This window comes from Petromyzon marinus, unplaced genomic scaffold (assembly GCF_048934315.1).
Source record: "Petromyzon marinus isolate PM22_M1 ecotype Great Lakes invasive population unplaced genomic scaffold, UKy_Petmar_22M1.pri1.0 PM_G_Scaffold_30, whole genome shotgun sequence".
Lineage (NCBI taxonomy): Eukaryota > Metazoa > Chordata > Hyperoartia > Petromyzontiformes > Petromyzontidae > Petromyzon > Petromyzon marinus.
Genome location: NW_027422873.1, coordinates 2,626,049 through 2,638,096, shown reverse-complemented (window position 1 = coordinate 2,638,096; position 12,048 = coordinate 2,626,049). Strand labels below are relative to the sequence as shown.

Below are 12,048 nucleotides of genomic sequence, written 5' to 3'. Positions count from 1 at the left end.
TTTTTTTGACAAGGAAATCAACCTAGGCGTTTGCTCAGCGCAAGAAATCAACAACCCTCCCATTAAACATACAAGACTCATGATAACTGCGTCAACTATTAGCTGATAATGAAAAACATCGCCACCCATTGAGTTACGTTGATGAGGCAATCAGAATTATTTCAGTCGAACGCTTTAATTGCATAATCGTTGATGAATCAATGAACGAACATCGCCGTGGTACTGTGCTGACGATTTCAAGCATAATAATTTCGCATATCAGAATGTGTTAAGGATTGGATACGAATCAAAGACCGAGTGCCGTGTTGTGTAATCATTCAAGAATACGAGTTTGCATATTATAAGGTTAAGGTTTTGATAGAATAGTTCGCTTGTTTTTAATCTCTCTCTCAACAACCGATCGATTGCGTTACGCGTCGGGAATTTACCACAGGTGCCGCTATCGAGGTGAAACAATGCAATCGTGATGGTATCATGTTAACGCTGTGCTGAAATTCCAACATCCCGAGGTTGAGTTTTCATATTATCCAAAAATTAAAGTTAGCTAGAAAATAAAATTGATCAAAGCAGAAGGTTTGTGTGTGATTCTTCCTGAAATTCTGCATAATATTGTTCTGCGTATGAGATCTGAATCCTGGGGACCTATCATAAGCACACTATCACCACACATAATCCATAACACACAATTCATAATGTTCAATCGAGAGTAATCGTATCCTTATCGATAATACGGAATTAAAGAGCAGAGTCGAATCGACTCTCTCTCATTCACGCTCACAACGCCTGCGTCACTGCATACGATTAATTGCGTTATTCCAATTCATATCACAATCCTCGTCACCGAGGCTCGACCTTATAATCCATAATGACCTGCATTATCATAACCACGCCCACTCGCATAAATTAATACGATTATCTCTCGAATCAGCATAATTTATGTGCATAATTACACAATTAACATAATTTCGGATAAATTATGCTAATTTCAAATTTCATTTAATTCTCATTATTTTCATCAATTTTCATAACACCTATATATACAACAGGGGGATGACGTGACTCCCCCCTCCCCCCATCCCCAACGGCCAGAGCGCTCCTAACGGCCGCAAAGAGGATTCGATTGGATGAGTGGGATGACGTCACATGACCCAGGGGGGTTGGTGGGCGGGGTTAAGGGGCTTGCTACATATATAAGTGTGGTGCAGGAGGGAGAATTTGTGGCAGAGTCCTTCTGGAGCGGTGGCAGCGGAGAGAGAGAGGAGCTAGCCGTCCTCAGGGTCCGCTCTCGGGACGCCTGCAGGGTGGAGCTGAGAGCGATCGACGACACAAAGTCCCCCAAGGCGAGAGAGAGAGAGAAACATCTCCCTCGGCCCCGTCGGGCAGCGGCGGCAGCGGCCGCAGAGGTGAGCGGCGGACACGGACAAAGGAGGTCAGTTCGGTCGGCTCGGGCTCAGGCGGTGGACGCACTCTGAGACGGGTAGGTGAGAGAGGAGGAAGGGCTGCTGCTGGCTGGAGGGGGACATACACGGGAAATAAATCTTAGCGCAGACTACTGACTTTGTGCCGCATGTGTGTGCGTGTGTGTGTGTGCGTGTGTGTGCATGTGTGAAGAGCGGTTACGGCCTTCATAGGTGCTGCTCGCTAACAGCACTTGCCCCTACAGTCTGTTAAGGTTATATGGGGGATCTTTGTGAAGAGCGGTGGGACAGCGATCGGCGTACCACGCTGTGCGTGTGTGTGGGTGGCTTTAATCAGCATAGGCACCCGTAAATAAATAATTAAACAGAGGGACGTTTGACTTTCACCGCAAGCGAGCGCGCAGAGATTAATTAATTAATTGCTTACCGAGCGCGCGCAGAGATTAATTAATTAATTGCTTACCCAGCGCGTGCATATTAAACTACCCTACTACGGCTGCCCGCACCCACGCGCGTGGGTGGTCGCGCGCGTGGGTGGGGGGGTCACGTGGGTGGGGGAGGGCCGTCCAGCGCCCGTTGGCTGTTGACACAACGGCTTAGTATAAATAAATAATTAACTCTGAGCAGCCGCCAGCGGCGAGTGGGGGGGGTGGAGGGGTGCTGACGTCACCCCCAACCGCTCGCGGGGGAGGGGGGAGGGGAAGATCAGACCCCCCCCCACCTAGTGGGGAGTGGGGAGGGGGAGATCAGTCCCCCCCCACCTAATGGGGAGTGTGGAGGGGGGCATTAGCCCCCCACAGATGGAACCAGGGGGGTCGGTGTGTAAATGAGAGGCTGTGTGTGTAGTGTGAGGCTGTGTGTGTACTGTGAGGCTGTGTGTGTAGTGTGAGGCTGTGTGTGTGGTGTGAGGCGTGTGTTGCCCTGGCTTGCCCTGGCTTGCCCCGGCAACGTCACGGGGTGTGTCTCGTGACTGCTGCTGCTGCTGCCACCACAACACGCTTAGGGCTTTAAGGCTTTCTGTTTATTATTAATCTGTCATTTTCCATGATTAGTCTGTGGTTTTCATTATTAATCTGTCATTGTTGATTATGAGTCTGTCATTAATATGTCATTTTTCATTATTAACCTAATTTGTGTGTATTATTAATCTGTCATTTTTCATTATTAACCTAATTTTTGTTTATTATTAATCTGTCATTTTACGACGGCAAAAACGTGGTAGTCACGGCGACATTTGTCATCAGTGTTGTGAGTAGCCCGCAGTGAGAGCACGACTACACACACACAGACATACAACCTCACCCCACACACACACAGACACACAGGTTGTGTGTCTGTGTGTGTGTGGGGTGAGGTTGCACAAGAGACACACACACAGACACACAGAGACACACACAGACACACAGGTTGTGTGTGTGGGGTGAGGTTGCACAAGAGACACACACAGACACACACAGAGACACACACAGACACACAGGTTGTGTGTGTGTGTGGGGTAAGGTTGCACCACAGACACACACAGAGACACAGACACACACAGACACACACAGACACACAGAGGTGGTTGTGTGTGTGGGGTGAGGTTGCACCAGAGACACACACACACACAGACACACACACAGACACACACACAGACACACAGAGAGACACACACACAGACACACAGAGGTTGTTGTGTGTGTGTGTGTGGGGTGAGGTTGCACCAGAGACACACACACAGACACACACACAGACACACACACAGACACACACAGACACACAGAGAGACACACACACAGACACACAGAGGTTGTTGTGTGTATGTGTGGGGTAAGGTTGCACCAAAGACACACACAGACACACACACACAGAGATACAGGTTGTTGTGTGTGTGTCTCTGTGTGTGTGTGTCTGTGTGTGTGTCTCTGTGTGTGTGTGTCTGTGTGTGTGTGTCTGTGTGTATCTGTGTTTGTGTATCTGTGTGTGTGTCTTTGTGTGTGTCTGTGTGTGTGTCTGTGTGTGTGTGTGTCTCTGTGTGTGTGTGTCTGTGTGTGTGTGTATGTGTGTGTGTCTCTGTGTGTCTGTATGTGTCTGTCTCTGTGTGTGTGTTAAGGTTGCACCATGTCGAGCCCATTGAAGCTGATCGTGAGCGCCGATTCCAACCGTGGGGGGCGGCGCTACATGGAGAACATCACAGAGGTGGGCGGAGTCTCTGTGTGTGTGTGTCTGTGTGTCTGTGTGTGTGTGTCTGTGTGTCTCTGTGTGTCTGTGTGTGTCTGTGTGTGTCTCTGTGTGTGTGTGTCTGTGTGTGTGTCTCTGTGTGCCGGACGGGCAACTCTGTCGTGGACAGTGCTGTGGGGGGAGATCCAATTTTGAGTGGCTCCTCCCCTCATGGCATATGTGTCCACCACAGGGGCTAAACGGGGGCTCTGGACGGGTGCGAGGGGCTGGTAACCCCTCCACCTTCAATTAATTACCACGAAACCACGAATTAAACTGAAATATGTAACTAATAAGCTTGTGCCGGAGGCCCCGGGGGGCCAGGCGTCTATGACGTCTCCTGGTCAAACCCCAATTGGCGGAGCCAGGAGATTGAATACCTACCCTCAGGGCTACTCCAGAAACAACGAAAAGCCACTACAGGTGGCCACGTGGAATGTTCGAACGCTCACTGCAGATGAGAGGCCGCCACTCCTCTGTCGGGAGCTGGACCGGTACCGCCTGGATCTATATGGCATTCAGGAGGTCCGGTGGACCGGCTCTGGCTCCTGCCACCATGAGGGGTGGACAGTCCTCTACTCGGGGCAGCAGACTGCCAAACAACAGGGTGTGGGTCTTCTTTTGAACAAAAGAATGAAGGGGGCGTGGGAGCGTGGCGGTGAGGTGTGGGAAGCTGTAAGCCCCAGGCTACTTTGGGCTCGCCTTCCCATCAACCGGAGGCGAGGAATGGTGGTCGTGGTTAATTATGCCCCCACCGAAGATGAACATCCGTGGAGGGATGCGGGCAAAGCCGATGAGTCAGATGCCTTCTATGACATCCTGTCACAGGTGCTGGCTAAAGTGGCCCCTCGGGATAGAGTCATCATGTTGGGTGACTTCAATGCCCGAGTTGGTCATGATACTGGCACCTGGTCTGGAGTGATTGGAGGGCATGGGCCAGATCAGCTCAATAACAACGGTAGGAGGCTGCTAGATTTTTGTGCAGCCCATGGGCTTGTAATTACCAACACGGTGTTCCGGCATCGGCGCATCCACACAACATCATGGATGCATGCCGGGTCCAAGCAAGAACATCTGCTGGACTACATAGTGATGGACCAGCGAATGCGAGCCCATGTCCTTGACACCAGGACCTACCGTGGAGCTGATCTGCCCTCTGACCATCGACTAGTCATCTGTAAGATGCGCCTGCCATTCTTCCACTCCGGTGGTGGGTGTACACCCAGGACCCCATTCCAACATAAAGTGGCCTGGTCTCAGTTATCTGATGAAAGTTGCAAGCGAGAATTTCATCATCGCTTGCGGCTGGGATTGGCATCGTCCCCGACTCCTCCTGATGTCGAGGGTAAATGGGCGAGGTTTAGGACTGTGACTCATGCAGCTGCAATGGCTGCTTTGGGTACGCGGTCCAGACCTCCCCAGAGACCCTGGCTGACAGAGGAGGTGTTCAGGATGGTTGAGAAAAAGCGACAGGCCCACTATCATCGGCTACAGAATCCCACGTCAGAGAATGAGGAGGCTTACCGCAGCCTTCGCTCGGAGGTTCGGAGAGCCGTGAGGCACTGCAAGGATGGGTGGTGGTCGCGGGTTGCTGAGGAGATGGAGTCTGCCTCAGTGGCCCGTGATCACAAATCTCTATTTAACTCCATCAAAAAAGTAACCTGCAGCACCACACCTATTACCATCATTAGGGGAAAAAACGGTGATCCAATCTCCGACCCCCAGGAACAGGTTCGCAGATTTGCTGAGCATTTCTGTGAGGTCCTGGGGGAGGGAAAATCCCTCAGCCAGGAAAACATCGTGGCACAAAGTGAGGATGACCCTGCTGAGGCTGCGGTGCCTCAAATATTGGAAGAAGTCACCCCCTGTGAGTGGCTGGCTGAGGTGCCATCTGCTGAGGAAATATTGAAGGCGATCCGGAGTCTGAGACCAGGAAAGGCAGCGGGCAGAGATGATCTCCCAAGCGAAATGCTGAGGGAGGGTGGCGTTTGTGCACAGACTGCCCTATATGACATCATAACAACAGTCTGGACCACTGGACAGGTTCCGCAGGATTGGAAGGATGCCCTGGTGGTCCCCCTTTTTAAGAAGGGGGACCGCACAGACTGTAACAACTACAGGGGCATCTCACTCCTCAGTGTGCCGGGAAAGGTCCTGGAAAGGAATATTCAGCATCGCCTTGCTAGGCACGCTGAGGAGAGGCTTGCGGAGCCCCAATGCGGTTTCAGGAAAGGGCGGTCCTGCACAGATGCCATATTTTCTGTCCGTCTGCTACAGCAGAGGTGTAGGGAATTCCAACAAGACCTACATCTCTGCTTTATTGACCTGGTCAAGGCCTATGATACCATCAGTAGGCCTGGGCTCTGGGTCGTTCTTCGTGCTTTTGGAGTACCTGACCCTCTGCTCACGATCATTAAGGACCTTCATGATGGTGAGCGGGCCCGGGTAAAACTACGTGGCCGGGAGTCAGAGCCATTCCCTGTACACCTTGGGGTGCGACAGGGATGTTCTCTGGCTCCCACATTATTTAACATCTATTTTGACCACGTAGTTCGTGAAGCCTTCAATGGCTGTACCGGGGGAATCTCCATATGGTACAGATATAATGGGAGGCTAATCGATGCCCGGGTGCGGTCAAGGGATGGCTCCCTATTACTCAACCACGTTATGTATGCTGATGATTTGGTAATAGCTGCTCAGTCAGAGGAGGAGTTGGAGACGCTGCTGCTGAGACTGGAGTGTGCCACTAAGAGGTGTGGCCTTACCATCAGCCCCACCAAAACTAAGCACCTGCCTGGGTATTTTGTACCATCGGACACTCCACCCCCACAACTCCCAATCGGTGATGGGGCAGTTGTGGAGAGAGTGGAGAGTTTCCCATACCTGGGCAGTGTGCTTATGACTGGCTCCAGTTTAACAGCAGAGGTCTCACTCCGAATCAGTCGAGCGGCAATATCTTTTCATCGGTTGCGTAACGCTGTGTGGAAGCTACCTGGTCTGTCGCTCCGCACTAAGCTTCAGGTTTTCTCGGCCACGGTCATTCCCTCCCTTCTCTACGCTTGTGAAACGTGGACCCCCCTAGTGGAACATCTTCGCCTTTTAGAAACATTTAGGCTGGCCTGCCTACGATCCATCCTGGGTTTAACCAGACTGGATTGTGTGAGGAGCTCACAAATCCTTGAAAGATCTTGGCAGGGTCCCATCGGTGAGCTCCTCCGGCAGGCAAGGCTGCGATGGCTGGGTCATGTAGCCCGCATGCCCAGCCACCGCATGCCGAAACAGCTTTTGTTTGGCCGGATTGAGGGGGCTAAGCGGGCGCGGCATGGGCTAGAGAAGAGATGGAGTGATGTGGTACAGGAGGACGTGGAGCTGAGTGGACTTGCCGATGACTGGTACCAGCGGTGTCAAGATCGGCCTCTGTGGAGGAGGCTCGTGAAGGATGCTACTGGGCAGTTGGAGGCAGTCGCCCTCCAACAACAACGGAGGGCGGAGGAGCGACGCTCAGAACAACGAGCGGAGCGCCGGGTGGCTAAAGCACAGCAGGTTGGCACAGTAGGGGGCACAGGTGGTGCATCAGCCAGTCATCTCAGTCAGTCGACCCGTGGCACCTGGGCCTGCCCAGTGACCTCCTGCCAGCGGGCGTTCGACACTTCACGTGGCCTCACGGTGCACATAGCCTGGCACAAGCGTCGTGGTGACGTCACCGCCACTTAGTGCCGAATGGCGGTTGTTGTTGTTGTTGTGTGTGTATGTGTGTGTGTCTGTGTGTGTCTGTGTGTATGTGTGTATGTGTGTGTGTGTCTGTGTGTGTCTGTGTGTATGTGTGTGTGTGTCTGTGTGTGTCTTTGTGTGTGTCTGTCTCGTGGGGAGCGATAGTGTAGCGGTTAGCGCGCTGCGCTATGAACCTGGCGACCCGGGTTCGATTCCCCCTCACGGCCAACACCAGTGACGATTATCTGAACCGGTCCCGGGCCTCCCCTAGGTCGACTCAGCCTCAAATGAGTACCTGGTGCGGTGTGTAAACATTGCCACTAGGGAGACAAAGGCGGTCGGGCGTGGTGCTGGCCACCCACCCCCTCGTGTACCGTTCCGGCCTTCATAGGTGGTGCTGCTACTTGCTAACAACACTTGCCCCAACAGTCTGTTAAGGCTACACGGGGGATCTTTGTCTTTGTTTCACCACCCAGGAGTCACGGAGCTTTTGAGGCTCCGAGCCACGTGGGAATCCACAACAGCGTGAGGCGGTGCCACTCACAGGTGAGACTCGGGGATATGTGATTTCTAATCGATAGCCATCCGTCGGTTAACCCATCGCAACTGCTGAGTCTGTCACGCGACTTCCTCCTTCCAGCGAGCCTTTGATGCTTCACGTGGCCTCAAAGTGTACACAGTGTGTACGTATACACAATAATGTCCACGTTGTTGTTGCTGAGTTCACGCACTCAAGGGAGGGGGCAATGGAAAATGAATCTGAATCAACTTAAACTCCATCCCCATGACCTCATGAAGTGCCAGCGGGAGGTGTACCTCGCTAGTGACGTCATGTCACCAAGGTATTCACACTCCCCCAACCCCCGTCCACCGCGCCCTTGAGCGTGACGTCACCTCCGCTTGGGTCACTGCCGATATCAATCCAGTGCCAATCCTTATTTGGGCAAAGCTACGCCCAGTGACTGGCGGTACATTAACATAATGTATTCGTTGAAACCGTCGAGAGTTTATTGCGACGGGTTCAGCAGCCACGCCCCATCCCTCGACATATGGGCCGGACTCATGAACATAATTTATTCAGTTACAGCCGCTCATTGTGGGAGGGGCGCGTCTCTTAACCCGGAAGTGACGTCATGTTACCAGCTTACCCGCGTGACGTCAGGAGGCTGCCGATACACGCTTGCACTGAAATCCGAGGTGAGAAATTCTCATCGTTGTGGTGGTCTTGGTCGTTGTGGTGGTGGTTGTTGTTGTTTACCAAGGTAGAGCCTCGCTCTCTCTCTCTCGTAGGGATGTCAGTTGAGTAGCAGCGAGCACGGGAATCGATGTCCAGGTTGAAACTTTACAACGCGGGGCCTAGCCACGCAGGGCCTTGCCTCCTGCCCTCGCCTGATTGCATTCACTTTAATTATCTCGCTTAAGTTTAATTTGTCTTCACCCGGCTCGCCACTTTGTAACTTTGTTTTATTGTAAATATTCACGCAGTTTTTTATTTTTGTTCTTTTGTTAGCAGGCCAAGCCCGCTTGAGCTGCTATACCGCTCTTGTTATCAGAAGCGACCTGCCCACAACAACACAAGGTGAGGCTTTGTCAACGTGTGTGAATGTTTTGACTTAAAACTTTGGTGACTGCAGCAATTCATATTCTTGGTTTATTCGGTAAAGTCACATAGATAGAAAATAAAATAAAAGATAATAAATTTAATGAAAAAAATTGAAAATTAAGCAAAAAACCCACGACGTTTCGATCGCAACACAAGTGGTCTTTATCTTATTGAATTTAATCTGTTATTTTTATTTTCTATCTACGTGACAGTACTGAAAGAACCAACAATACGTGCGTCAATGTATCTATCGGTCAAAGACGCTAAGCGCGTGCCGCTGTTGACTCTGAATGTGTGGAGGGGAACACCTTCACCACGGGGAGAGAGAGACAGAGACACGGATAGCCTCGGCTATGTTGATTGATCCTCGATTCATTACTTGGTGGAGTGAGGAAGAATTAATGCTGAGCAGATGAAGGTGGCCAGGCATGGTTCTGGTCACACCACCACCTGTTTACTCATGGCAGTGTGTGACAGTGTCAAGTTTGTGTTTGCAGTAAAGTATATTAACTCTATTGAACATTTAGCTTGTATCAAAACAATAGTTTATTTTTGTTTTCCTCTGGAACTCTTTATAAGAATGGAAACAGGAGGTGAACACAGCACACACATTCAGCTGAAGTCAGAACTGTTCATCCCAGCATTCAAGGACATCTGAGCCTGGATTCACACCTCTAAGTTGCGATTGAACATTAATTTCTGCATTTCTGCATAACACAAATAGTATTGTTTTCAACACCCTTTGCTATGTCAGCTGAATTTAGCTCATAAATATTCCTTTTGTAGTCAGACAGCCGAAATTGTGTGCTTAGAGTTTTGGGTTAACATTCATCTTGAAGATATGAAGGCTTCCAGGCATATTAATGACATTTGCCCTCTCATTGTGTGCCATAGCAGCCCGTGGAGAGAAACCCTTCAGGTGCACTCTGTGCGGGAAGGCGTTTGCACGTTCATCAAATCTGATGAATTTGGGAAACTTTTTCACTACATGAATATATGAATAAGTATAGACGTGTAAGTCACGTGTGCATTCCTCTGTGCCTGACGTGTAGATGGTGTGGATATTCTTTTTTTATGTCTGCAGCTGACGCTTCCTCTGCAGAATTGATCTGATGGAGCAAAGGCAGTCAGCGCAGCTCGGTACGACAAGTCAACAATGCGACCAGCGTGCATACAGCACGGACCGGACTGGAAATCTGACACGGCACCAGAGAAGTCACACAGGAGAGAAACCTTTCAAATGTACTGTGTGTAACAAGGCATTTGCATGGCCATCAGTTTTTCAGAACCACCAGAGAACACACACGGGAGAGAAACCCTTAAGTTGCACGATGTGCGGGATGGCGTTTACACAGTCATGTAATCTTGTAACACACCAGAGAACACACACGGGAGAGAAACCCTTCAAGTGCAGTGTTTGTGGGAAGACATTTTCATGGTCATCTGCTCTTAAAAAACACCAGAGAACACACACGGGAGAGAAACCCTTCAAGTGCAGTGTGTGTGGGAAGGCATTTGCACAGTCATCTGCTCTTGTAGAACACCAGAGAACACACACGGGAGAGAAACCCTTCAAGTGCAGTGTGTGCGTGAAGGCATTTGCACAGTCATCTGCGCTTGTAAAACACCAGAGAACACACACGGGAGAGAAACCCTTCAGGTGCACGATGTGCGGGATGGCGTTTACACAGTCATATAATCTTGTAATACACCAGAGAACACACACGGGAGAGAAACCCTTCAAGTGCAGTGTGTGCGGGAAGGCATTTGCACGTTCATCACATCTTCAAGTACACCAGAGAACACAAAAGCATCAGAAGATCCACAAGGAGCGGAGTCGGAGTCTGAAATCAGCTTGTGAAAGTCAAAGTGCCGCAATGAGCCCATCCCTCATGAAACACGAACCGGTAGAAAATCCCAGCTTGGACACTTTTAAAGGTATCGAGGTGAAATATGAAGAGGTGATGGTGAAATGTGAAGAGGTGATGGTGAAATGTGAAGAAATGAGCGAAGAAGTGAAGGTAAAATGTGAAGATGAAGATTCAACTCCAAAATGGGACGTTCACATCGTAAAGCAGGAGGAGAATTCTGACTGTGAGGCAGAGCGAGGCAACTCCCAGCAGTTTGTGGAAGTGGAGGTGTGGGTGGACTTCCTCCGAGACAATCCAAAGTCAAGTGGAGACCCGGTAGATGTGTAAGCCAGAGACGATGTCGCTACAATAGATGCACCTTTGTCACAGGCCTTTAATAACAAGAATGTGAAGTTGAACACTTTGTGGGCCCGTGGGTTGGGTAGATCTCTAACCAGGAGCAAGAGCTAATAAACTCCCAAGCATTCACTATGTTATAATAATAATTGCTGTTACATGGTGCTTGCTTAATCGCCTCAGCAACTCGGAGTTTCGTGTCGTACCTCATCTCAAACGCTCGAAGAGCTTCCCCAAGTAGCAGCTGTCCCTGTGTGGCACAAGATGGTGGCCCTGCACCGGCCTGCATGTGGACAAGAGCCTGTCAGTAGGGGGCGATGATTGATGTGTCATCTCAGGTGTGTAGTTTGTAGGTAATGTTTAGAATTTGCTACATTTTCACTCAGACGCCAGCATGCAATGACCTCGTTTTGAATGACACAATAGTATGTTTTACATACACTGTGAAGCAGACTGTGAAACTCTTTTTTTTAAAGCTTCTTGTTAATACGATGTAACGTGATGCAGTATATTTCACTGCAGTAATCAAATTTTGTTAATATGCCTGTCAATAATTTAGAATATATACTTGTCTGGTTTTGTGCATACTTGTAACATTTGATCTGTAAGGGTCAAACATTGAATAAGTGATGTTAGGACAGTGTGTGTGTGTTTGAAAGTAACCTGTACAGAGAACTCAGGTGAGACCCGTTGTTCTTGTGATACAGGTCAAACGGTGTTTTTGTGTTCCACGAAGCATCTGGAGCAACGCATTGTCTTTGAAATAGGAAGCACGCTCGGATCATTCATCAGTTACAAGGCATACCACTTAAAAGTTACACGTATAGGAGGAGGTGCATTCTCTACAACACGAATTTTAGTTTTGTCTTACGTGTTGACGTAGATTTTGTCTAACTAGGACTAGAAATGT

The 12,048-nt window shown here is 49.9% G+C and overlaps 1 long non-coding RNA gene across 1 annotated transcript; it reads left to right on the top strand.

Moving 5' to 3' along the window:
* Positions 1-2,445: 2,445 nt before the first annotated feature.
* LOC142915366 (uncharacterized) lies at positions 2,446-7,960 on the top strand. The gene is made up of 3 exons (XR_012935912.1): positions 2,446-2,666; positions 3,511-3,596; positions 7,805-7,960. It is a non-coding gene; the product is annotated as an uncharacterized LOC142915366 (long non-coding RNA).
* The last annotated feature ends 4,088 nt before the right edge of the window (positions 7,961-12,048 follow it).